Source organism: Sminthopsis crassicaudata, chromosome 2, assembly GCF_048593235.1.
Source record: "Sminthopsis crassicaudata isolate SCR6 chromosome 2, ASM4859323v1, whole genome shotgun sequence".
Lineage (NCBI taxonomy): Eukaryota > Metazoa > Chordata > Mammalia > Dasyuromorphia > Dasyuridae > Sminthopsis > Sminthopsis crassicaudata.
This window is the reverse complement of record NC_133618.1, coordinates 219,370,633-219,398,199: the sequence shown is the minus strand read 5'-3', so window position 1 is coordinate 219,398,199 and position 27,567 is coordinate 219,370,633. Positions and strand designations below refer to the sequence as shown.

The 27,567-nt window shown below is 33.6% G+C and overlaps 1 long non-coding RNA gene across 1 annotated transcript in view; it reads left to right on the top strand.

Moving 5' to 3' along the window:
* Window positions 1-7,726: 7,726 nt before the first annotated feature.
* The window catches only part of LOC141553357 (uncharacterized), a 31,796-nt gene continuing 11,955 nt past the window's right edge, over window positions 7,727-27,567 (top strand). The window contains exon 1 of the long non-coding RNA XR_012485421.1: window positions 7,727-7,809. This is a non-coding gene — a long non-coding RNA (uncharacterized LOC141553357). The remainder of the gene's footprint in view (window positions 7,810-27,567) is intronic.

Sequence of the window (27,567 nt, the reverse complement as noted above, 5' to 3'; positions counted from 1 at the left end):
TCAGAATTTTTTATGAACTAAATGCACACTGACTGGGACTTTTCCATTAGGTACTAGCTTCAAGCATGGGTGATTGCAATAGTCATACTCAATTATGAAATTACTGATACATGAAAGAACCATGTTCACACTGGGACCAGAACTATGTTGCTCATGGGACAGAGTTATTTTATGTAAATTAATACAAGACAAATGTTTTTTTGAATGGATTTGTAGGGTTATATTTTTGTTTGAATTTGTAATGTCATTCATAGAAATTCTATCTTCAAATAATTTCCCAAGAAATTATATGGTATCTAAATTGGTCTACTAATAAGCACAGATCTTGGCCATTTCAGTTCAACAGTACAAAAATGCTTACATCCATGAAATATGTAGAAACAGAGATTGCACATAAATGACCATGACTTTAAAGAAACAAATCAACAAAACCCACGTATATATAAACATAGGAACATAAACACCAAAGGAGGGATCATATCAATACAAACCTTCTGCTTTGTTGAAGATCATAAGTCATATAAGTCTTACTATCCAATGAGATATTTTTCCATGTCCTGGTCCTGAATCCTTTATAGAGTTTACACGAATATGTTTTAGGTATTATTTAAAATATTTAAGATTTCCTGGGTATCAGTGTAACTTGAACTTGTCCCTTTCCCTTGTTCTTGTTACATCACCAACTTACTTATTTTTCTTGTGCAATCCATTATTAAATACTGATTGGATGAAAGATAGGCAGCCAGATGGTATAGGAGGTAGAGTGTAGGGTTTGGATTCATGGAATTCTGAGTTAAAATTCTTACTAACTGCACGACCCTGGACAAGTCATAAAACCCTGTTTTTCTCAGTTTCCACATCTGTAAAATGATCTGGAAAAGGAAATGGCAAATATCTCCACCATCTTTGACAAGAAAAGCCCAAATGAGGTAATGAAAAGTCAGATATGTTAAGTACTGATTTAGTAAAGGGAAAACCAAAATAATCCATCATAAATAACAGATTATATTCTACTCAAGATGTTTTTCTTTCTGCATTTTTTAATGAAATCCATCATTAGAAATATGCTGAATTCCACTAATGCTCATCATGTATTTTCTTATACACATTCTATTCTTTTAAGATTATAGTATCCCATGATTTATAACCAAATAATATACCTTGGAGGTGATTAATGTTAAAGAAACACTCATTACACATTGTTTGATGATAGCTACACAAGTTGTAGCACATCTATGTAACTAAATATATTACTGAGTTAAAGAAGTATTCAATATAATGAATAGAGAATTATGGAGTGACATATGATTCAATCAATCAACTGACAAATTTTTTAAGAACTTATTTTGCACCAGACATGATACTAAGCACTGAGGATTAAGAAGAAAGGCAAAGTAGTCCCTGTCTTTAAGGAGCTTACATTTTTTTTGTTCTTATAGTAATTTTATAATTATAATTTTTTTGACAGGAAATATGCATGAGTAAATTTTTTTACAACATTATCCCTTGTATCCATTTTCCAAATTTTCCTCTCCCTCCCTCTACTCCCTCCCCTAGATGACAGGCAATCCTATATATATTAAATGTGTTATACAATTGTATCCCCTAGATACAATATATGTGTGTAAATCCAATTTACTTGCTGCATGGTAAGAATTGGATGCCGAAGGTATAAGTAACCTGGGTAGAAAGACAGTAGTGCCAACAGTTTACATTTAATTCCCAGTGTTCCTTCTCTGGGTGTAGTTGTTTTTGTCCATCATTGATCAACTGGAAGTGAATTGGATCTTCTTTATATTGAAGATACCCACTTCATACAGTATTGTTGTTGAAGTATATAGTGATCTCCTGGTTCTGCTCATTTCACTCAGTATCAGTTCATGCAAGTCTCTCCAAACCTCTCTGGATTCATCCTGCTATTCATTTCTTACAGAGCAATAATATTCCATATCGTTCATATACCATAATTTATCCAACCATTCTCCAATTGATGGATATCCACTTCATTTTCCAGTTTCTAGTCACTACAAAAAGAGCTGCCGCAAACATTTTGACACATACAGGTCCCTTTCCCTTCTTTAGTATTTCTTTGGGATATAGGCCCAGTAGTAGCACTGCTGGATCAAAGGTATGCACAGTTTGATAACTTTTTGGGCATGGTTCCAAATTGCTCTACAGAATGGCTTGATTCTTTCACAACTCTTCCAACAATGCATCAGTGTCCCAGTTTTCCCACATCCACTCCAACATTCATCATTATCTTTTCCTGTCATCTTAGCCAATCTAACAGGTGTGTAGTGGTATCTCAGAGTTGTCTTAATTTGCATTTTTCTGATCAGTAGTGATTTGGAACACTCTTTCATGTAAGTGGATAAAGTTTCAATTTCATCATTTGAAAATTGAGTGTTTATATCCTTTGATCATTTATCAATTGGAGAATGGTTTGATTTCTTATAAATTAGAATCAGTTCTCTATATATTTTGGAAGTGAGGCCTTTATCAGAACCTTTAATTGTAAAAATATTTTCCCAATTTGTTACTTCCCTTCTAATCTTGTTTGCATTGGTTTTGTTTGTACAAAAGCTTTTTAATTTGATGTAATAAAAATCTTCTATTTTGTGATCAATAATGATCTCTAGTTCTCCTTTGGTTATAAATTCCTTCCTCCTCCACAGGTCTGAGAGGGACTATCCTCTGTTCCTCTAAACTATTTATGGTCTCATTCTTTTTTTTTTTTTTTTTTTTTAATTTTTTTTATTATATATATATATATATATTTTATAATATTATCCCTTGTATTCATTTTTCCAAATTACCCCCCCTCCCTTATTCCTCCCCCCGACGACAGGCAATACCATACATTTTACATGTGTTACAATATAGTCTAAGTACAATACATGTGTGTGAATATCATTTTCTTGTTGCACAATAAACATTAGAATCCGAAGGTACATGCAACCTGGGCAGACAGATATTAGTGCTAACAATTTACATTCCCCTCCCAGTTATGGTCTCATTCTTTATGTCTAAATCATGGACCCATTTTGATCTTATCTTGGTATATGATGTTAAGTGTGGGTCCATATCTAATTTCTGCCATACTAATTTCCAGTTTTCCCAACAGTTTTTTTCAAATAATGAATTCTTATCCCAAATGTTGGTATTTTTGGGTTTGTCAAACACTAGATTGCTATAGTTGTACCCTATTTTGTCCTGTGTACCTAATCTGTTCTACTGATCGACTAGTCTATTTCTTAACTAATACCAAATGGTTTTTGTGACTGCTGCTTTATAATATAGCTTTAGATCAAGTACAGCTAGACCACCTTCATCTGACTTTTTGAAATTCTCGACCTCTTATTCTTCCATATAATTTTGTTGTTATTTTTTCTAGGTCATTACAATAGTTTCTTGGGAGTCTGATTGGTACAGCACTAAATAAATAGATTAGTTTGGGGAGTATTGTCATCTTTATTATATTCGCTCAGCTTATCCAAGAGCACTGAATGTCTTTCCAATTATTTAAATCTGAATTTATTTTTGTGGCAAGTGTTTTATAATTTTGCTCATATAATTCCTGACTTTTCTTTGTTAGATGGATTCCCAAATATTTTATACTCTCAACATTTGTTTTGAACGGGATTTCTCTTTGTATTTCTTGCTGTTGCATTTTGTTGGTGATGTATAAAAATGCTGAGGATTTATGAGGGTTTATTTTGTATATGGAAACTTTGCTAAAGCTGTGAATTATTTCTAATAACTTTTTATTAGAATCTCTGGGGTTCTCTAAGTATACCATCATATCATCTGCAAAGAGTGATAGTTTGATTTCCTCATTACCTACTCTTATTCCTCTAATCTCTTTCTTGACTCTTATTGCCAAGGCTAGCATTTCTAATACAATATTGAATGGTAATGGTGATAGTGGGCAACCTTGTTTCACTCCTGACTTTACTGGGAAAGGTTCCAGTTTATCTCCATTACATATTATACTTACTGATGTTCTTAAATATATGCTCCTGACTATTTTAAGGAATAGTCCATTTATTTCTATACTCTCAAGCGTTTTTAGTCAGACTGGATGTATTTTATCAAATGCTTTTTCTGCATCTATTGAGATGATTATATGGTTGTTTTTAATTTGATTATTAATATGGTCAATTATACTAATAGTTTTCCTAATATTAAACCAGCCCTACATTCCTGGTATAAATCCTACTTGATCATAGTGTATTATCCTGGGGATGATTTTCTGAAGTCTTTTTGCTAATATCTTATTTAAGATTTTAGCATCAATATTCATTAAGGAGATTGGTCTATAGTTTTCTTTCTCAGTTTTCAACCTACCTGGTTTAGGTATCAGTACCATGTCTGTGTCATAAAAGGAGTTTGGTAGGACTCCTTCATCCCCTATTTTTTCAAATAGTTTATATAACATTGGGGCTAATTGTTCTTTAAATGTTTGGTAGAATTCACATGTAAATCTATCTGGTCCTGGGGATTTTTTCCTGGGGAGTTGATTAATAGCTTGTTCTATTTCTTTTTCTGAAATGGGACTATTTAAGCAGTTTACCTCCTCCTCTGTTAATCTAGGAAGCCTATATTTTTGGAGGTAGTCATCCATTTCATATAAGTTATCAAATTTATTGGCATAAATTTGGACAAAGTAACTCCTCATTATTTCTCTAATTTCTTCTTCATTGGAGGAAAGATCCCCCTTTTCATTTTTAAGACTAACAATTTGATTTTCCTCTTTCCTTTTTCTGATCAGACTTACCAAAGGTTTATCTATTTTATTGGCTTTTTAATAAAACCAACTCTTAGTTTTATCTATTAATTCAACAGTATTTTTACTTTCAATATTATCAATTTCTTCTTTTAATTTTAGAATTTCAAGTTTAGTTTTTGGTTGGGGGTTTTTAATATGGTTTTTTTCTAGCTTTTTAAGTTGCAGGCCCAATTAATTGATCTTCTCTTTCTCTATTTTATTCAAGTAAGCCTCTAAAGATATAAAATTTCCTCTAATTACTGCTTTAGCTGCATCCCACAAATTTTGGTATGATGTTTCATTGTTGTCATTATCTTGGGTGAAATTATTGTTGGTATAATTTGCTGTTTCACCCAGTCATTCTTTAAGATGAGATTATTTAGTTTCCAATTACTTTTTGGTCTATTTGCCCCACTTCTTGTTGAATGTAATTTTTTATTGCATTGTGATCTGAGAAGAAGGCATTTACTATTTCTGCCTTCCTGCATTTAATTTTGAGATCTTTATGTCCCAATATATGATCAATTTTTGTATAGGTTCCATGGACTGCTGAGAAAAAAGTATACTCCTTTCTCTCACCATTCAGTTTTTTCCAAAGATCTATCATACCTAGTTTTTCTAATGATCTATTTACCTCTTTAATTTCTTTCTAATTTGTTTTGTGGTTTGATTTATCTAATTCTGAGAGTGCAAGGTTGAGATCTCCCACTATTATAGTTTTGCTGTCTATTTCTTCTTGCAACTCTCTTAACTTCTCCTTTAGGAAGTTAGATGCTATACCACTTGGTGCATATATGTTTAGTATTGATATGGCTTCATTGTCTATGCTACTTTTTAGCAGGATATAGTTTCCTTCCTTACCTTTTTTAATTAGATCAATTTCTGCTTTTGCTTGATCTGAGATAAGGATGGCTACCACTGCTTTTTTCACTTCACCTGAATCATATTAGATTCTGCTCCAACCTTTTACCTTTACTCTGTATGTATCTCCCTGCTTTAAATGTGTTTCCTGTAAACAACATATTGTAGGGTTCTGACTTTTGATCCAGTCTACTATCCGCCTCTGTGTAATGGGAGAGTTCATCCCATTCACATTTACAGTTACAATTACTAATTCTATATTTGCTGCCATCATTTTATCCCCTGATTATGTTTTTTTTCCCCCTTGTCCCCCGTGAACCCCTTCCCCAGTATTGAATTTATGGACCCCACTTGTTACACACAGCTCTCTTTTTTTTTAGTATCCCTCCCTGCTCCTTATAAGTCCCTTTCCCTTTCATCTACCCTTTCTTTATTCCTCTTTTCCTTTTACTTTTTCCTCTCCCCCCTTATAATGAGGTGTGAGAGAATTCTCTGAAAAATGTCAATTATTTCCTTTTTGAGCCTACTCTGATAAGAGTATAATTCACACAATGTTTCTCCCCTTCTCTAAATTCCCTGTAATGTGGTAAATTTTCTATGCCTCTTCCTGGGATGTAGTTTCCCTCTTTTTATCTATCCTTTCCCTTTTTCTGGTATTATTCCCCTTCCCTATACTACTTCCCTTTTTTATGTTATATCAGTAAAATAAAATTATCCATGTGGACTTTCTGTTTATCCACAACAGAGATACACTTCTCAAGAGTTCTTTTTAGCTTTTTCTGCTTCTCTTCAGTCTTGGGGATGTAGATCAAATTTTTTGTTTAAGTCTGTTTTTTTTCTTAGACATAAATGGAATTCCTCTGTTTCATTCAATGTCCATCTTCTTCCATGGAAGAAAATGCTAAACTTGGCTGGGTAGTTTATTCTTGGTTGTAGTCCTAGTTCTTTTGCCTTTTGGAATATCAGTTTCCAGGCCCTTTGATCCTTTAACATGGAGGTAGCCAGATCTTGAGTAACCCTTATTGTGGCACCTTGATATTTGAATTGTTTTTTCTACCTGCTTGCAATATTTTTTCCTTTGTTTGATAGTTCTGCAGCTTAGCCACGATGTTCCATGGAGTTCTTTTTTTAGGGTCTTTTTCAGAAGGTGCTTGATGAATTCTTTTAATGCCTATTTGCCCTTCTGTTTCTATTATCTCTGGACAATTCTCTTTGATGATTTCCTGTAAAATAGAATCTAGGTTTTTTTTATCATAATTTTTGGGAAGTACAATGATTTTCAGATTATCTCTTCTAGATCTATTTTCCAGGTCTATAGATTTTCCCAGTGAGTATTTGATGTCATTCTCCAGCTTTCCATGTTTTTTGTTTTGACTGATTCTTGATTTCTCAATGAATCATTAATTTCTATTTGTTAAGTCCTGATATTTAATGAGTTATTTTCTTCATTCACATTTTTTAGTTCTTTTTGTATATGTCCAATTGAGTTTTTAAATGAATTATTTTGCTCTGTTGAATTTTTTTCCATTTCACTAATTTTTTAAAAGTGATTTATTTTCTGTTTCCCAATCACAAATCCTACTTTCTTGGGAATTTTTTTATCTTTTCCAATTCGGAAATCCTACTTTCCTGTGATTTTTTAAACCTTTTCTAATTCACAAATTTTGTTTCCCTGCACCTCCTGTGAATTCTTTATTTTCTCCAACTCAAATTTCAGAACATTGTTATTCTCTATCATAGCTTCTTTTTCTTTTCCCCATTTTTGTTCAAACTCTCTTAACTTTTTAATAGTCTCTTCTAGGAGAGAGTTATTTGATAGGGGGCAGGTATCATTCCCCTTTAGGGTGTTATCTGGACTAAGAGAGAGTTCTGGGAGAGAGTTCCCCTCCCCCCTTCTTGGAAATGCCTCAGAGGTGGTTAGCACAGCTGCATTGTGAGGAGTGCCCAGTGAAGGACCCTAGCTGTGTGGCCTAGCAACTGCCCTAGGACTAGAGGCTGAACAGTAAAAGTGTCACAAACCCCAGCCAAAGCTTCCTGTAGGGCCGTGGATATTAGCAGCTGATGCAAAAACACTGGAAGTGTCTTCCTGGAAATCACAGTCCCTGTTGCTAAGGTTCTATTGTTATGTGAGTTCTGCTGCTGCTGGAGTTTCACTACAGGGAGAATTCCACTGCCTCAAGGTGAGCCCCACACTATGTGGATTAGAGGCTGCCCCAGCTGTGTCCCCTGCTGTTCAGGTTCTTAACTGCCCCAAGGAAAACCCCGGACAGCAGCAGGGGGCTGCATAGCCCTGCTGAGATCTGTTAGGTTGCTTCCAATTTGGGCTGAGTATATTTTCTGGCTATTGCTTTAACATGACTTTGATTTCTCTTCTGATCTGCTATTTATAAGCAGAGTAGAGCTCTCAGCCCATGCCAGATTCTTCTATCTCAGTGGCTTCTCTGATCCCAGAGTTCTCCCTAGCCCGTTTGGCACAGTTTGCTAGCCTCAATCCAACAATGTCTGTGCTGATCTTTTTTTTCCTCCCCTTTGAATTGACCTTTTCTGTCAAAATTCCAGAATCTTTTTGGCTGGTAAGTTGTGCTTCTAATCCTTGTGGTTTTTATCAGTCCAGGGTTATTTTTGAGGCTGATTTGACTAGTTGGTATTGAGGGAAGAAAGGAGCTTAGAAATTCACGTGTATCTTCTCTGCCATCTTGGTTCCACCCCCAGGAGCTTACATTCTAATGAGGTAGAAGGCACAAATATTTATATACAATATAATGAGTAAATGGGAAATATTCTTAGAGGAAAAAACTCTAGTAAATGAGGCAATAGGAAAGGTTCTGCTTTGGGGAAATAAATCTTGGGTTCAATTTTAAAGGAATCCAGGATTTCTAAAAGGTAAAGATATAGAAGGAGAACATTTTAAACAGAGGAGACAGCCATTGCCAAGGCACAAAGAAGGGAGGTAGGCTATCATGTGTGAGGAAAAACAATTAGGCCAATGTAACTAAATCATAGAATCTATTGAGAAAAGCAAAGTGTAAGAAATTTGGAAAAATAGAAAAGAATACAGTTGTAAGTAACTTTAAATGCCAAACAATGAACTTCATATTTGATTCCAGAGGTACTCCAGAGTCCTTGGAGTTTATTGAGTAGGGCAGTGAACTAAATAAAATTATACTTTAAGAAAATCACTTTGGGAGCTAAGTGGAAGATGAATTGAAGTGAGGTGAAACCAACCAACCCTTGTAAAATCAAGGGGATATTTGGTGAGGACTTGCATTTGTATTATGGTTATGAGGTTAAAAAGAGGAGGATGTGTGCAAAATATTGTGATAGCAGAAATAACAAGATTTGGCAACTAATTAATTGTAACAAGAATAAGATTAATGAGTGGATAATGGAACTGAGATTACAAAACTGATTGACTAAAAGGATGATGGTACCATTAACAATAGTAAAGAGGTTTCATGGAAGCATTTTAAGAAAAGATAATGAGTTTTATTTTGGATATGTAATGTTAGAAATGCCTATGGGACATCTACTTTGAAATGCTCAAAGGGCAGTTTTTATTAATGCAGCACTGGAACTCAGCAGTGAGGCTGGAGCTAGATATACAGATATACAAGAATATATAAACACAGGAACATTCAGCTAGAGAACAAGCCATAGATTCAGAAGGACTTGAGTTTAAATACATCTTCAGAATCTTGACATTTTACTATGTGTATGACTCTGGGCAAGTTACTTAACTCTGTTTGCCTGGAAACAAAAGAATATATAAAGACAATGTTTTAACACATGGGAGCTCTTATCAAGTGAGAGAGTATATAGAGAAAGAAGCATAGAACACAGAGTAGAAATATGGGGGATATGCACTGTAAATAGAAATTATCTAGATGAAAGCAGAGGCAAGGAGAATGATAAGGAGTGGTTAGAAAAGTTGCAGAACCAAAAGAGAGAGGAGTGTCACAAAAAATCAAGAGAGTTTAGAAAATCTGGAGTGAGAAAGTAACTGAAAATGCCAAGTGATACAAAGTTCAAAAAAGGATGAAAATTGAAAAAGGACCATTTATTTAGGCAATTATGCTATTAGAGAACTCTTCCTTTCTGTGTTCAAAGCATGAAGTTGGTTGGGAACTGCATCTTGGAGAATTAAGACATAATGCAAGGGGAATGTCAGAGGACTATCTCCCAACCTTGTTTCATATAGCTAGACATGATCACACATTCTATCTAGAGAAATCTATTATTAGAGTTAGTCTACTTCTCTTTTCTTGACTTTCAGTCCTTAGCTATGTGACTAAGCAGCAATCTCAAGATAAGATGAGTTAAGGTGACTTCATGAGTTTTAGAAGGTCATGAAATCCTTGAATACCAACATAGTAGTCACTGCAGACTGAATCAGACTGGCCAATTCCATAGAAGCAGCAAGAAGAATGATGGTATCAAAAGGTTAGTTGTCATCAGAGAAACAAACAAACAAACAAAAAGAGTGCACTTGGATCAAGCATGGCATTTGATTAGATTGTGATCAAAGATATGAAATGAGAAAGGCTAATTAATAGAAATAGCAAACTCTATGATGCCTTGATGAAGCTTACTATCAGCTTAGTACTTTGTAACCTGGCTACAAATTAAGTTTGGGAATCCTATTTGAATAGTTATTTCAATGTATGCTGTGGTTGTTTTAAGTTTTTCATTGCCTTCTATGTAGCAATAGAATTTTATACCTAAAAAATAAATAAAAACAACAATAAGTCATTGGTAATTTTGTTCAGAAGCCAAATTGCCCAGGGTTTAGAAGAAAGGAAGAGGAGAGGAAGTGTAGGCACTCAGTATTGACAAACATTTAAGGTGTTTAAGTGAGAAGTCGAGGAGTAATATAATACAATAGTTAAGAATAACAGTAAGATAAAGTGAAGAATTTTTTAAAGGCTGGGAAAGATATAGGTGTAAGTGTAGGCAGCAGGGAAGAAGCCAGTGAATAGGAAAAGATTGAAAATTAACAGAGAGAGAAAATGGGGAACATAGTTGTGGGAAGGCACAATCTATCAGAAAAGATGAGAGGGGATGGTACCAATGGTGAATATATTGGAGCTGACTTTGGCAAGAAGGTCTCCTTTTTATCAAAGGCTGACGTGAGGAAGATGAAAGAGATATCAGAGGAAAATGAAGAGAAAAGGTAGAGGGAAAAATGGAGATCTTGGCATATGGCCTGAATTTTTATTTGCTTGAGGTATAACATGAAGTTTTCAGCTTAGAGAGTAAGGATAAAGAATACAGTGGGAGATTTGAAGAGAGATGAGTAGAACAACCACTATAGTGAATGGCATAAAGAATTGAGAAAAAGTAGGAGAATTGTACTAAGAATGCAAATGCCAAATAATATATTTGCAATGGACTACATTAGCAACGGTTTTGCTACTTTTTTTGATTCCATTTAGCAATTTGTGAATAAGCAGTAAGAAGCCATATATTGTCACTAGTAAAAAAAATTTTGCTTAGAAAGATATAATTGGTGCTAGGATATGGGATCAAAGGGTATGAGAACAGATAATAATATACACTTGAATGATTCACGAGGTGTTGAGATTGAGAAGAAATAATAGACAGTTATATTATGCAAAGTAAATTGAACCAGGAAAAATAAGATCATAATGTCTAGAACAATATAAACATAAAGAAAAAATAACAATGAAATAATTAAAACCAAAACCAATCCCACTGACCAATTTTGACATCAGGGAAGTTGTATGATAATTTTTTGTTATATGATATCTTTTACCTTGCAAAGGTGGCCCTATATGTTTGGAAACACTGGAAAGGAAGAGAGAGAGTGACAGATAAAGAGAGACAGAAAAACACACAGAGACAGAGAGACAGAGAGACAGAGACAGAGTTGGGGAGCCTATATATTCTCCTGATATTGATGTAATATCTAGAGATCTAGACAAAAGTGTCCACAATTTGGGGGGGTATCTTATATTCAGGTATATTTTCTGTTCACTTTTTTGAGTTGAAAACCATTCTTTTTAAGAGGAAGATGTGTAAATAATTCCAAAATGTAAAGATTTCTCTTTAAACACTTATGCATTTCTTTACTTCACCCTAGAAGTTCTAAGATGTAGAGATACGTGGAGAAAGAGATACTTTCTTTTCTTTTTTCTTTTTATCTATTTTTTTTTCTTTTTGACACTTTCTAAGGGAAGAGTTATAGATGGACCCAAGAAGACTAGATTGAAAATGAAAAGGGAGTAGTGAAGATGATTTGGCTTAATGAGAATCACTTTAGAATTTTAAAATAGTTCTAATTTCTCTAGATGCTATTATCAATTTCATGTACATTTTAATGACAATCCCAGCAATTAATTAGAAGTAAAGGGGACATACAGGATAAAAGATAGGGATTTTTATTTTAGTTGGGGTTTTTTCATTTCCAATCTTGAGATTATATTATTCTGTAGAAGATTAAAAAAAAAAGACTGAATTTAGTAATCTGCTCAATTCGGGGACAGTTACCTTGTGAGAGTTCTTGAACTTATCTATTTCTTCTCTAAGTTTACTAAGTAGCCACTTCTTCATATGATACAAAGAGAGACAATGTTTAAGGAAGATTCAGGAAGGAGTTGGAGATTAGGAAAATCTTGATTCCAACTCTATATTTGGAATAAGCAAAATCTTGTTTACGGCAATGATAAATGTACTCCTACATGTAAAATCAAGTGTAGATAAGAGTCTCCCTTTGCAGGTGCTTTTTACATTAGTGAGCTTCTCATGTCTGTCTGTTTATGCTTCTGTAGAAAACATTAGCTAGATTTTGGCCTGAGTGATTTAGTGAAGAGCAATTATCTAGATTCTTGTTCATTCTCCTCTATGCCTTGGCACTGGAAATATTGGACCATGTAGGAATAATGATAGAGAAAAAGATGTGAATAAAAGAATAAGTTCACTGAACAAAGTAAGTTGGATGTTAATAGTTGAGGAAATGAACAGTAAATCATTCTCCTGAGCATGGTAGTGTCATCATATGTTCAAACTTTTCCTATCAGGCACATCATAGAAGTCTTATCTGATCTTATCAATCATTTATTCATTGTCTTTGATTCTAGGGTGCAAAAGTTTTTTTTAGAGTTAGAAGTGGTTAGTAGAGATAATTATTTCAAACCATTCATCTTGCAGAGGTAAAATATGACTTTTCTGAAGTCTCACAACTAAGAAGTACCAGAAATAGGACAAGATGGCATGCATTCTGTCTTTCTGTTGAAATCTCCTTTCACTTCATAGGAAGAAATATCAGACTATGTCTGGTGTCCTCTTTTTCTATAATAAATACTAGCTTGGCATGTACAATTTTCCCCCAGATTTTTTTATCTTCTTCTTTGACACTAAGTTTTTTTTTCCTTTTGATGTATTCAATTTCTCCTTTGTTTTCTCTACTGAAAGATATATTTCCAACACAAGGTCAATAATTTACCAATTTCTCTTGCTTTTATTTGACATACTTTCTCAGTAGATATCCAGATGGCAGTTTTGTTAACCTAGCCATTTTTTGTACTTCCTTATTTCATTCATGGGTACCATCATTCTTCCAGTCTTCCAGGTTTCCAAACTTAAAGTTTTCTATGACTTCTTATACTCTGTGAACCTACAAAGCCATTCAGTTGTTGAACATTTTTAATTTAAACTTTGATTAAGCATTTAAATCCCCTTATAATCTGATTCCTTTTATTTATTTATTATTTACTTATTTGTATATACATTACTCTTCTTTCAGATTTCATGCAGGCAATACACTCTTTCTTCATTTCTATCTCTTAGAATTCCTTATTTCATTCAGCATTCTATTAAAGCACCATCTATGAAATGAAGTGTTTCCCAATTCTACCAGCTTTTGTTCCCTCCCTCACACATCCTCTATTATTGTAAATATATTCTGCACATATGTGCTTATGTACAGTTCCTTCCCCTAATACAATGTAAGCTCTTTGAGTGTGAGGGCTATTTAGTTTTTGTCTTTATGTCCCTAGCAGCTAGCATAGAGCCTGGTACAAAGTCCTTATTAAATAAATGCTTGCTGATTGACTTATGTTATCCATTTCCTCTAACTGACCTGGTAGCCTTTAGTATATTATTACCATGTCATCTCTCTTTCTCTGTCCTTTAATACTCCACCAATTGCTATAATGTTTTCTATGACCTTTTAGATAAAATACAAACTCCTTTGGCATTTAAAGATTTTCAAGATCTGCCTCCAATCCATATTTATGATCACTTTCACATTACTTCCCCTCATGTACCCTGATTTCCAGCCAAATGACCACCAGCCTGTATAATGATATTCCCATTATATCTCCTGCTTTTGTGTCATAGCATAGACTATTCACTATGTCTTCAGTGCCTTTCCTCCTACCACTTTGTCTGAGAATCCCTATTCGAACTCACAAAAATGAAGTGACATTCCAATAGCCACACAATTAGTCTCTTCATTATGCCACTCTGCCTTGAATCTTAATCTTTTCTTACTACTTTAACTTTTTCTTTTTTTATATTTTTTAATATTTACAAAAATTTTATACAGAGGTAATTTTCCAGCATTGATAGTGGCAAAACCTTTTGTTTCAACTTTTCCCCTCCTTCCCCCCATCCCCTCCCCCAGATGGCAGGTTGACCAATACATGTTAAATATGTTAAACAACTTTAACTTTTTCTTAACTATTTAGGATTTCTGAATTGAAATGTACATGAAGCCTCCTCTCAGTAAATTAGAGAGGAGAGGCACAATACCTGTACTTGTTGATTTTAGTATCACGGGAAACCTCACCTGGCCCGGACACGGAAAGGATTGACAGATTGATAGCTCTTTCTCGATTCTCCATAGCCAACTACCCTAGACTACTCAGACTAGATTATACTTTTAGGTTTTGATTAAGTGTTATTTAATTTCCAAGAATCAGAACAAAAACTCAGACCCCAGAGTGCTTTTGAAGTAGAAGAATTTTTCTTGTATAACTTTTGCAAAATAATCATTCCACCAATAGTTTGTATTCTATTAATTCAATTAGATGTAGTATCTTAAAGAATCATCTGTTAAAATCTGCTGTCCTCACATCTGGGGTACATGTAAGTTTGTGCCCAGATTTCCTCTCCTCTGTCACAAACTAAGATGAAGTGGTCACTTCCCTGAAATGTTTCTATCACTTATACTCAAGCAGTTACTCCTTCCTGTGTATTGAAAATCCGAATCACATTTCTGATAAATGTGACTTTTCCAACAATGAGATGGCTAATGTCACTTACAATGATCTTGTGATGAAGAGAGTCATCTACACCCAGAGAGAGGACTGTAGGGTATGGATCATAACATAACATACTCACTCTTTTTGTTGTTCACTTGCATTTTGTTTCCTTATTCATTTACTTTCTTTTTTTGATCTGATTTCTTTTGTGCAGAAAGAGAATTGTATATAAATATTGGAGTTAACATATATTTTAACATGTTTAACATATATTGAATTGCTTACTATCTAGAGGACTAAATAGGGGGAAGGAGGAGAAAATCTGAAACACAAGGATATGCAAAGGTCAGTATTGTCAAATTATCCGTACATATGTTTTGAAACTAAAAAAAAACTTTATAAAAAAAATCAGATCCAGAATGGAATTTTCCCTTGTTAGTTCCTTCAGATTTTCATGGACAAAATTATTAAGGCAAATCAAGAAATAATTAGTTTCTTTTCTTTGCTAAGAAAGACTCTATTAGATATTTTAAACCCTTCATGAATATCATATTATCCTTCCTCTTTTTAGGGTATGATTTGTTTTCTAAAATTTTTCACCTATTTTTCTTCTTGCATATGTGTTCTGATTTGATGACCATATTGCCTATTTTTCTTTTTTTCTACTAATCTCTATTCAAAGGTTTACCCACTAACTTTGACCCACTCTGGTTGCTAGATTTTCTTACCTGAACATCTTTTTTAAAGTGTCTGAGACTGGATTTGAAGTCAGTTTCTCTTAACTCCAGAGAGAACTCCAGAGTTCTCTGACTCCTGTGCTTTATCCATTGCACTATCTAGCTGCCTCCAACATATCTTTATAATACATATTACTTTCCTCTTTTATTCTATTTCTTCTGAACAATATAGACACTTCCAGAATTAGATTCCACTCATAGATGCCATATTTCACCATTCTTAGTGATATTCTTAAGAGCAATCTTTTCATTAGGACCTCTTGTTAGAAGCCTAAACTTTGTGGATGTTTCATTTTCTTTCTTTCCCATACTTCACCCACTGGAAAAAAAGAAAAGAAAATGAAAACCCTTGTAATAAATATGCAAAGTATAGAAAACACATTTCCATATATGTAATGTCCAAAACTCTTTTTTTTTAATTCTGCAAATTTATTTATAACCTCTCTGTTAGGAAGACAGACATTCATTATTAGTCCACTGGAATCATGATTGATCATTGCATTGTTCAGAGATTCTAAATCTTTCAAAATTGTTCATTTTATAAAATTTCTGCTATAGAAAGTATTCTTGTTTTTTATGCTTTATACATTATGGGTTCATACAATTGTTCCCAGGTTTCTCTGAAGCTATCACCTTCACTATTTATGTCACAATAATGTTCAATTATGTTTATATATATATACTTTTGTTTAGCCACTGTGTAATTGATATACATTCCATTGTTTCCTAATTATTAACATCATAAAAAAGAGCAGATATAAATATTTTTGAACACATAGAACCTTTTTTCTCTTTTTTTGCTGTCCTTAACGTATAGGCTGTGTAATGATATCACTGATTGAAAGAGTTCACAAAATTTAGTAATTTAAGGAGCATAGTTCCAAATTGGTCTTTTAAAATTCTACTAACAGTCCACCAGTATACCTGTCTTCCTGCAATCTCTAAAATTTATCAACTTTTGCCATTCTGATGTCATTCTTATTCTACCACATAGTGAAAGATCAAAGTTGCTTTACTTTGTATTTCTCTAATTTTTAGTAATTTGGATCTTTTTTTCCTATATGGCTATCTGTAACTTGAATTGTTTTCCTTGAAAATTGCCTGTTAATATCCTTTGATCACTTAGCAACTGAAAAAGAAATCAGGGAATTCTTGCATTGAAGTTGAGATGATTGTTGTTTTTTTTTCCTACAAATTTCTTTTCTGGATTTTTCTCAAAATGGCTCTACTACTATCCTTCTTCCTATATTATAAAACTACTCTTTCGGCTAAGTAGTTTGATAAATATATTTAGTTTTCTCTCTTTTCCTTCATGTTTAGTAAGATTTTAAAGACATTTTAAAGGCATTTTTAAGATCAAGCTTCTTTTAGGTGAACTCTATCCCTGGCCAGATCATTTCTATACTTAAGTTTTGATCCAGAATTAGTTTCAGAATTTTTTACTTTTTTACTTTCAGATTTATCTCTCAATATATTGTGAATTTTGCTTTTGTTTTGTCTAATGGAATATATGAATTTTCTTTTTTTGCATTCAGTTGTTGCATACTATTTTTTTCAAAACTTTCATTTTTATTCTAAATATGTCTTTGAATAATGTTTCACATATGGGAAGAATTTACAATAATTAGAGCTCATTTTTCTCCTTCCTTCTTTCTCTCTTTTTCTGGAGTCATGGTTGAACATTGCCTTGATCAGAGTTCCTAAGTCTCTGAAAAAAGAAATTGGGTTGTGCTGGCTAAGGCAGTTGGAAGGAGTTTTAGCTCTTGTGTTTGGGAGATCAATTCTATCAATCAAACCTTTGTCGGGAATGATGATAATCACCATTATCTATTTTCCCATTTTGAGGGGGTGAGACATTAGTGTGTCATTTGAATAACTTGGATTAGAATGAAGTGCTGTTAATCTTTTTCTATCTGTGCTCTAATTTTTGATCTTGCTGCATACAGAGAGTTGATTCTGATTTTTCTCTGCATTGAAGGCCAAAATTATAGCTCTAATGAGTGACTGTTAAGTCAGTTGTGAGCTTTGATTATATGTATGGTGTAACTTCAAGAAGGAATGAATAGAAGATCTCAAGCAAATTTTTTTTTATATTTTCAAGAAAGAGAAGGAAACTAACACCCTAAAGGTGGAGAACCATCAATTATAAAGTGACTATATTACTTTCCTTTGAATATATTCCATATCTTTTTGTCTTGGCATGGACCTGCACAAGTAGGAGAAGGTGCCTACTTATTGGGGGAATCAAATGAACACAAATCCAGTGACGAAAGGAAGCTTTACTTAATTTTCAAGAATTGTTGAGCTATGTAATATGCATATATTGCTTATTGATATTGCTCTATATAAATAAAAATTAAGATCATGTATGTTTTCATTTTGTTATAGGACAAAAAAATAAGAAGTCATCTTGTATATTTTGGTGGAAGTTGAGAATAATGCTTATGTGTCTGGAAAACTTGCAATATATATTTTTAACTATCCAAGAAAAGATTTCCACATAAGTAGGCATTTCCTTTCTAGCAAGATATAATCTACTTTAATTTTTGTAGTATTATTGGATATTCATTGTGTATAAAACCTTCCAATTTTCTTTTGGAATAATGTATTATTATAGAGGTTAGAGACTTTAATTTATTCATCCTAAAACATATTGTCTAGCACATATTTCACCATCCTATTGATGTTCACCTGACTTTGAAGTTACTGAGCTTCAAAGTATATATGGATTTAGCTTAGAAGTTCCTTGTCCTTTAGTAGAAAGAGTACTGGCTCTGGAAACAGAAAATCTCAGTTCAGTGTTACCTTTGATTTTCCGTGTCACCCTGGCCAATTCACTTTAATTCTGTCGGCCTTAGTTTTGCTCATATAAAATGAGGGAACTGAATGACATGACTTTTAATATATAAGGTCTCTTTCATTTTTATAGTATAATTTTGTTGACTTCATAAAATTTCTTTGCTTATCAGCTGAAACAAAAGTTTCGGTTTTTTTCATACTGTTTATATTTAATTTAACTAACAAAATAATAATTTTTGCCTTCTGGTTAATGAGTAAACAAATTCCTTCAATAAATATATATTATTAATCTCTTACTAATGTAACAGGTGCCATGCTAAATTCTGGGGATATAAAGGATATAAAGGCCAAAGGCAAAAGCAATCCTTGACCTTTAGGAATTTATAATAAGACAATTCTCTCCCTTACTAATAAGGGTAACAAATTGTATATAAGTAATGATGTACAAAATACATATTGAGCAGAAATAAGGTAATTTAGAGGAGAGGGCTCAAGTAGCTAGAAAAAAGGCTCTCATACAAGGTAGAATTTGAGCTGTCTTTTGTTGTTGTTTGTTTGCTTCTTGATGAATTTCCCCCTCACTTAATAGTACATACATATATATATATATATATATATATATATATATATGTAATATATATTTATAATTACATCTAAAGAGTTTTAAATATTCATCTTTATAAGATTTTAAGTTCCAAACTTCCCACACCCTTTGCCATTTCCCAAGATGACAGGCAATCTGATATAGGTCATACATATACAATAATGTTAAGAATATTTTCTTATTAATCATTTTATGAAAGAATCAGAACAAAAACCACAAGAAAAGAAAGTGCAAATACTATGCTTCAATCTGCAGTTGTCTTGGATAATTGCATTGTTTAGAAGAGTAAATTTATCAAAGTTGAACATCACACAATATTGCTGTTATTATGTACAATGTTATTCTGGTTCTGCTCACTTCACATAGCATCAGTTCATGCACGGTTTTTCCAGGTTTTTCTGAAATCTACCTATTCAACATTTCTTATAGCACAATTGTATTCCATTACATTCATATACTATAAATGTTTAGCCATTCCCCAATTGGTGGGCATGTCCTCAATTTCCAATTCTTTGCCACTACAAAAAATATCTGCTATAAATATTTTTGTACATGTGGGTCCTTTTCTAGTTTTTAATGATCTCTTTAAGATATAGACCTAGTAGTAGTAGTATTGCTGGATCCAAGGGTATGCCTTTGGGCATTGTTCCAAAGTGCTCTCCAGAATGGTTAGATCAGTTCTTCAACTTAATTAACAAGGCATTCATAATCCAATTTTTTCATATCTTCTCCAATATTTTTCAAGCAAAAAATGGGCCTCGTTCAATTTCTGCAGAAGTATTTTATATCTACAACATAGTTCAATTAGCCTTAAACTATCAAGCAAGTTGTAGGAGAAGGAAAAGTTTTAAAAATGAACAGAGGAGGAAGTGTGAGGAAAAAAGGAAAGATCAAGATCTTGCCCTAGATCAAGAAGATTTAAATGAGGAATTATGGTATGATTCTCTTGAAGAAGCTTCAACCCTGCCTAGAGAACAGATTATTTACAGGTCCACATCAACCCCACCTTCAGAGGTGGAGGAAGAAGGAGGGGAAGAGGCAGAAACACAAACAGAATCACCTGTGAAGCAGCCTAAGCCTATGACAAGATTAGAAAAAGCATTGGTTAAAGCTAAGAGAGAAGGACAGGATATAAGTGATTTTATACATGCATATCCTGTGATTGAAGAGATTGACTCTGTAGGACATAAAAGGAGAAAATATGCACCTTTAGATTTGAATAAAATTAAAGATTTGAAAAAAGGTTGTACCCTTTATGGGGCTACATCAGCTTATGTCAAAATGTTACTAGATGGTTTGTCTTATGAAGTCTTAACCCCGAATGATTGGAAATCCATAGCAAGGACATGTCTGGAACCTGGAGAAAATTTATTATGGCTTGCGGAATTTCATGAATTATGTAAAATTCAAGTCAGATGCAATTTGGAAATAGGAGTTAACACACAATTCACTTTTGAGCACTTAGCTGGTGAAGGTCAGTATGGAGAGAATTCAGAACACATTAATTATACCATGACAATATATGAACAAATTGCTAAGGCTGCAATAAAAGCTTGGGGTGTCCTTCCTGGACAGAAAGATCGTGGAGAGGCTTTCACTAAAATACAGCAAGGTCCCAATGAACCTTTTGCAGATTTTGTGGGACGTTTGCAAACTGCTGTCAAAAGAACTATTGGAGAAAATTCAGCTACAGAAATAATGACCAGACATCTGGCTAAGGAAAATGCCAATGAGATATGCAAAAGAATTATATGGGGATTAGACAAAGATGCTCCTTTAGAGGAGATCATAAGACGCTGTGCTACAGTGGGAACAAATGCTTTTTACACCCAGACAATGATGAATGTGGAAAGACAGGGTCCCTCCTGGCAAGGGCCTTCTAGAGAAACTCGGCGATGTTTTCAATGTGGAAAAATTGGACATCTAAGAGCTCAGTGTAGATATGGAGATACAGTGAGAAGACAAGGTGAAAGAAGACCTAAAACCCCATGTCCAAAATGCAACAGAGGACTCCATTGGGCATCAGAGTGTAGAATAATTCAGGGAAATGGGATGAGGGGTCCAGGTCCAGGGCCCCAGGCAAAAAAGACTTGGGGCATGATGGCAGCTGATGTTACACCCAAAGAGCCTTTAGAAGGTCAGGACTCTGATGTGATCTATCAGCTGAAAAACAATCACATGGAAGAAAGGGATTACCCAATCAGTCAGCCAAAAGACAATCAGATTGCAAAAATGGATTACACTTGGGGAGAATACAGGCCTTTTAAACCAACAGGGATGTGTCCAGGGCAAACAATTCCAATGTAATTGCCAGATGATGAGAAGAGATTTAGAAAGTGGTAAATAGAAGGTAATTAGATAGGTTAACTGCCTGGGAGAGAGGGTTTGCTTGTATTTCTTCAGCAGGAGAAGGAATCAGATGGGTGCCAACGAGTCATATTCGCCTTGTCCATCAGAGAGAGACAGAAAAAGAGAAAAACCTCAAAATAAAGGAGAAGATCTAAGAAACATCTGACACTGAAAGAGCATGGATAATAAGAAGACTGTTAAAGAACTTTAAAAACCAGCAGGAATCATTGGACTTCCTCACACAAGATGAGACTAATGGACAATGGACTTATGGACATTTATAAATTTTCAATTTATGATTATGTTATATACTTCTAGCATGTGTTATGTTACTATGTTACTATGTGCTTATGTAATTTATGTAATTATCTGTAATACTTCCCATATTGATGGATTTATGTTTCAAGGTCATTGATGTAATTATCTGTAATACTTCCCATATTGATGGATTTATGTTTCAAGGTCATGACTGTCCTATGTTCTAAATCAAAAGAAAGGGGGAGATGTTAGGATTACTAAGTGAGAACTCAGGTTGTCTGGACAGTGACAAGGTGAGAATTCAGGTTTTCTGGACAATTACAAGGTGAGAACTCAGGTTGACTTGATAGAAGGAGCAAGCTCATTGGCTGAAGTGGTTCTTCCCAGAAGCCCTTGCATTATCCCACGCCCATTCTCTGGGAGGATAAAAAGCAACAGTGGGCCTGGAAAGTGAGTCTACATGGAGAAGGATAAGAGCTGGAGGAGATTCAAGGAGAAGTCTCTGCATTACATCAGCCCTGACGGGGCTCTCTGCAGGAAGGGAAGTCACTTCTAAGGACAAGAGTTAACAGCAACTGCCTGGACACAACGATTCACTACAGGAAGAAGAATCTGTCCAAGAGATTTTAGTTGACACAGCAGATCTCTTCCCAGAGAGCGATCCGGCAGCTTCTGGAGACGACAGCTCGCTACATATCATCTTCCTTTTTTGTCACATTAGCCAATCTGATAGATGTGAGATGGTACCTCAAAATTGTTTTAATTGTATTGTTCTAATCAATTTGCTCTAAATAAGAGCATTTTAAAATATGACTTTAAATGGTTTTAATTTCTTCACCTGAAAAGTACCTGTTAATCTATTTTAATCTTTTAGCAATTAGAGAATAACTTTACTCATTTTTTTAAAATTTTTTATTTTATTTTATAATTATAACATTTTTTGACAGTACATATGCATGGGTAATTTTTTACAACATTATCCCTTGCACTTACTTCTATTCAGATTTTTTCCCTTCCTCCCTCAACCCCCTCCCCCAGAGGGCAAGCAGTCTTATATATGTTAAATATATTACAGTATAATTTAGATACAGTATATGTGTGTAGAACCGAATTTTTTGTTGCACAGGAAGAATTGGATTCAGAAGGTAAAAATAACAGTTTACATTTATTTCCCAGTGTTCCTTTTCTGGATGTAGCTGGTTCTGTCCATCATTAATCAATTGGAATTGGATTAGCTCTTCTCTATGTTGAAGAAATCCACTTCCATCAGCATACATCCTCGTACAGTATCATTGTTGAAGTGTATAATGATTTCCTAGTTCTGCTCGTTTCACTCAGCATCAGTTGATGTAAGTCTCTCCAAGCCTCTCTGTATTTCTCCTGTTGGTCATTTCTTATAGAACAATAATATTCCATAACATTCATATACCATAGTTTACCCAACCATTCTCCAATTAATGGACATCCATTCATCTTCCAGCTTCTAGCCACTATGAAAAGGGCTGCCACAAACATTTTGGCACATACAGGACCCTTTCCCTTCTCTAGTAGTTCCTTGGGGTATAAGCCCAGTAGTAGTATGGCTGGGTCAAAGGGTATGCACATTTTGATAACTTTTTGGGCATAATTCCAGATTGCTCTCCAGAATGGTTGGATTCTTTCACAACTCCACCAACAATGCATCAGTGTCCCAGTTTTCCCACAGCCCCTCCAACATTCATCGTTATTTGTTCCTGTCATCTTAGCCAATCTGACAGGTGTGTAATGATACCTCAGAGTTGTCTTAATTTGCATTTCTCTGATCAATAGTGATTTGGAACACTCTTTCATATGAGTGGAAATAGTTTTAATTTCATCATCTGAAAATTGTCTGTTCATATCCTTTGACCATTTATCAATTGGAGAATGGCTTGATTTCTTATAAATTAAAGTCAATTCTCTGTATATTTTGGAGATGAGGCCTTTATCAGAACCTTTAACTGTAAAAATTTTTTCCCAATTTGTTACTTCCCTTCTAATCTTGTTTGCATTAGTTTTGTTTGTGCAGAAACTTTTTAATTTGGTGTAATCAAAATGTTCTATTTTGTGATCAATAATGGTCTCTAGTTCTCCCTTGGACACAAACTCCTTCCTCCTCCACAAGTCTGAGAGGTAAACCATCCCATGTTCCTCCAATTTATTTATGATTTCGTTCTTTATGCCTAAATCTTGGACCCATTTTGATCTAATCTTAGTATGTGGTGTTAAATGTGGGTCCATGCCTAGTTTCTGCCATAATAATTTCCAGTTTTCCAGCAGTTTTTGTCAAATAATGAATTCTTATCCCAAAATTTGGGATCTTTGGGTTTGTCAAAGATTAGATTGCTATTTTTATTCACTATCTTGCCCTGTGAACCTAACCTATGCCACTGATCAACTAGTCTATTTCTTAGCCAATACCAAATGGTTTTGGTGACTGCTGCTATATAATATAGCTTTAGATCAGATACACTTAGAACACCTTCCTCTGACTTTTTTTTCATTAGTTCCCTTGCAATTCTCGACCTTTTATTCTTCCATATGAATTTTGTTGTTATTTTTTCTAGGTCATTAAAATAGTTTCTTGGGAGTCTGATTGGTATAGCACTAAATAAATAGATTAGTTTGGGGAGTATTGTCATCTTTATTATATTCGCTTGGCTTATCCAAGAACACTGAATGTCTTTCCAATTATTTAAATCTGACTTTATTTTTGTGGCAAGTGTTTTGTAATTTTGCTCATATAATTCCTGACTCTCCTTTGGTAGATATATTCCCAAATATTTGATACTATCGACTGTTATTTTGAATGGAATTTCTCTTTGTATCTCTTGCTATTGGATTGTGTTGGTAATGTATAAAAATCCTGAGGATTTATGTGGATTTATTTTGTATCCTGCGACTTTGCTAAAATTCTGAATTATTTCTAATAGCTTTTTAGCAGAGTCTTTGGGGTTCTCTAAGTATACCATCATGTCATCTATACCATCATGTCATCCTCATTTTTTTATATATTTTGGGAATGAAGGATTTATTAGAAATATTGGCAGTAAACATGTTTTCTAGCTTTTTGATTTCCTTCTAATCTTGGTTACATTGATTTTGTTTGTGCTAGACCATTTTAATTTAATATAATCAAAATTATGTATTTTTTCCACTTCATATTGTTCTCTGTCTTTTGTTTGGTCATGAATTATTTCCTTCTTCATAATTTTGACAGAGGAACTATTCCTTGCTGAGCTAATTTGTTTATGTTAAATTAAGATTAACTTATGTACTCATTTTGACCTTACCTTGGTACATAGTATAAGATGTTTTTCTATGCCTTGTTTCTGCTGTAATATTTTTTAATTTTCCTCAACAGTTTTGGTCAAATAGTGAGTTCCTAAGCTGGAGCCTTTGGGTTTATCAAATAGTAGATTATTTTAATCATTTACTATTGACTATTGTTTCTTATGTATCTAGTCTATTCCACTGATCCACCACTCTTTTTTTTTTCCCCTGCTGAAGCAGTTGGGGTTAAGTGATTTGTCCAAAGTCACATAGCCAGGAAGTGTTAAGTGCCTGAGACCAGATTTGAACTCAGGTCCTTCTGACTTCAGTGCTGGTGCTCTATTCACTCTGCCAGCTAGCTGCCTCACACCACTCTTAAGTCTTTGTTTTGACGTTTGCCACTTTATACCATTTTCCTTTGAAATTTTTTATTACCTCCCTTGATATTATTGACTTTTTGCTCTTGCGGATATATTTTCTTCTTATTTTTTTTAGCTCTACAAAATAATTTTAAATAGTTTGATTGACATGACACTGTATAAGTAAATTAATTTAGATAAACTTGCTATTTTTATAATATTCACTTAGCCTACCCATGAAGAATTAATATTTTTCAAATTATTTAGATCTGCTTTTATTTATGTAAAAATTATTCTGTATTCTGTAATTTGAGCCCAGTCTTGATGAAAGCTAGGAATCTTAAGGCTGAGGTAAGGAGAGAGAGTATTCCAGACATAAAAAAAGGTAGGGTAAAGTATCTTTCAGATTAGAGCTGGTATGCCTGTCTTCTATTTAGACATAGCTTCTTTATATTGTCTGGTTTTCTTTTTAGTAATATCAATATTTAGATAGTTCATTTCCACCAGTAATGCTTTTGTTATCTGGCCTTTGTAGAAGAAACTCACATTTAGGATAGCATCAACTAAATTAAAATTATAAAACAATCTAAAATGTGATTCTTAATATTCTCCCTCTTCTCTTTTCCCCTTTCCCAGTATTTGTTTTCTTTTTTTTTTACTCAGGCTGTTAAATACTGGAAAGATGTTAGAAACTCTATGTACAGTTTACATAAAATTCAATGTCTTCATAAATTGTGACTATTCACAAAGATAAAAGTTAATTCTACTAGTTTCTTCTAGAACATAATTGAAAAAGGAACAAAAAAAGGTTTCTCATCTGATGCTAGTTTTTACCTCATCTACAATTTATTCTTTGCCATTTTGCTAAAAAATCACTAAGCTGGAGCTAGATTTTATTGAAAAGGTCACCAATCAATGAAAACAAAATTATCCTTTAGAAGCCTCAACTAAGACCTTCTTTTGGTGAGAACAGTGATAAGCCTCTGGCGCTATTGATCAATTACCACTCAGTGGTAAGGATTCCATTAAAAATGGTTTCTTTGATTTCTCATTGATGTTTTAAAACTGGAGTGAAAAATGCCTCTGCATTATTGTCAAAAGATTTTTTTTAAAGGGTAGTGGTAGTGATACAAATTCCAAAAGTGTCAATAAATATTTCTTAATATCTAATCACATTGAGAACACTAAGACAATTCACATTCCTTTATTGGAATATGGATGTTTGGCTTTTTTTTTTTTTTTTTTGCCTGAATCCTTTAATTGGCAGGGAAGATTTTGAATGTCTATGCCAGGAACATTTCAGATTAATGTTAAGTGTATTATTGGCCAAGTGTGACTATTTCGGGGAGGGGATTAGAGGACACTAGGATCAAATAATTTTTTTCTGCCACCTTTTTCTAAATTATGAATAAATTCACACTTTTACATTCATGGTTGTATTTTTTGTTTGTTTTCCCTCTTCACTGAATTACCCCTTTAAAAATAAATCATTAAATATTTATTGACTAAATAATCAGCAAATACTTATTAAGCATTTACTATGTGCTAGGCATACAATAATCAATAAAGGGATGAAAAAAGTGTATGATCTCAAAAATGGCAGAATATCTATTTAAATGCAAGGCACACAATTCAATATTACAGCAATAGAAGTCTATAAATATTAAATCATTGATTACAAAGTTGATCAGTTCTATAAAGTCCTAGAATGTTTTCTTTTTCTTTTTAAAAAAATATTTATTTATTTAATTTTTTTCCCAGTTACATTCAAAACAATTCTTTTTTACATTTATTTTTAAGATTTTTGAGTTCTAGGTTCTCCCTTATCCACACACACAATTAAGAAACCACATGTAAAGTTATGCAGAACATTTTCTTAATAATCAAGTTGTGAAAGAAAAAATAGGCTCAACCTAATAAAAATAAAAACTCTCAAGAAAAATTAAATTAAAAAGAAAGAAATAGAGAATGCTTTAATCTGTATTCAGACACAATCATTCCTTCACAATCTCGATAGGATTTTTCATTATAAGTCCTTCAGAGTGATTGTAGATGATTGTACTACTGAGAATAACAAAGTCATTTACAGCTAGTCATCTCAAAACCTTGCTTTTTTTTTTATAGACTAGTATATTTCCCTTTGTTCTTGGAGGGCTTTCCAATTTTTTTTTTCTGAGAGTATCCCGCTCATCATTTCCCAGAAAACAATAATATTCCATCACAAACACATACTACAGTTTATTGAGCTATTCTCCAATTGATGTCATCTCCTCAGTTTCTAATTTTTGTTTTCTTTTGAGAAGAAAGCTATTATGAA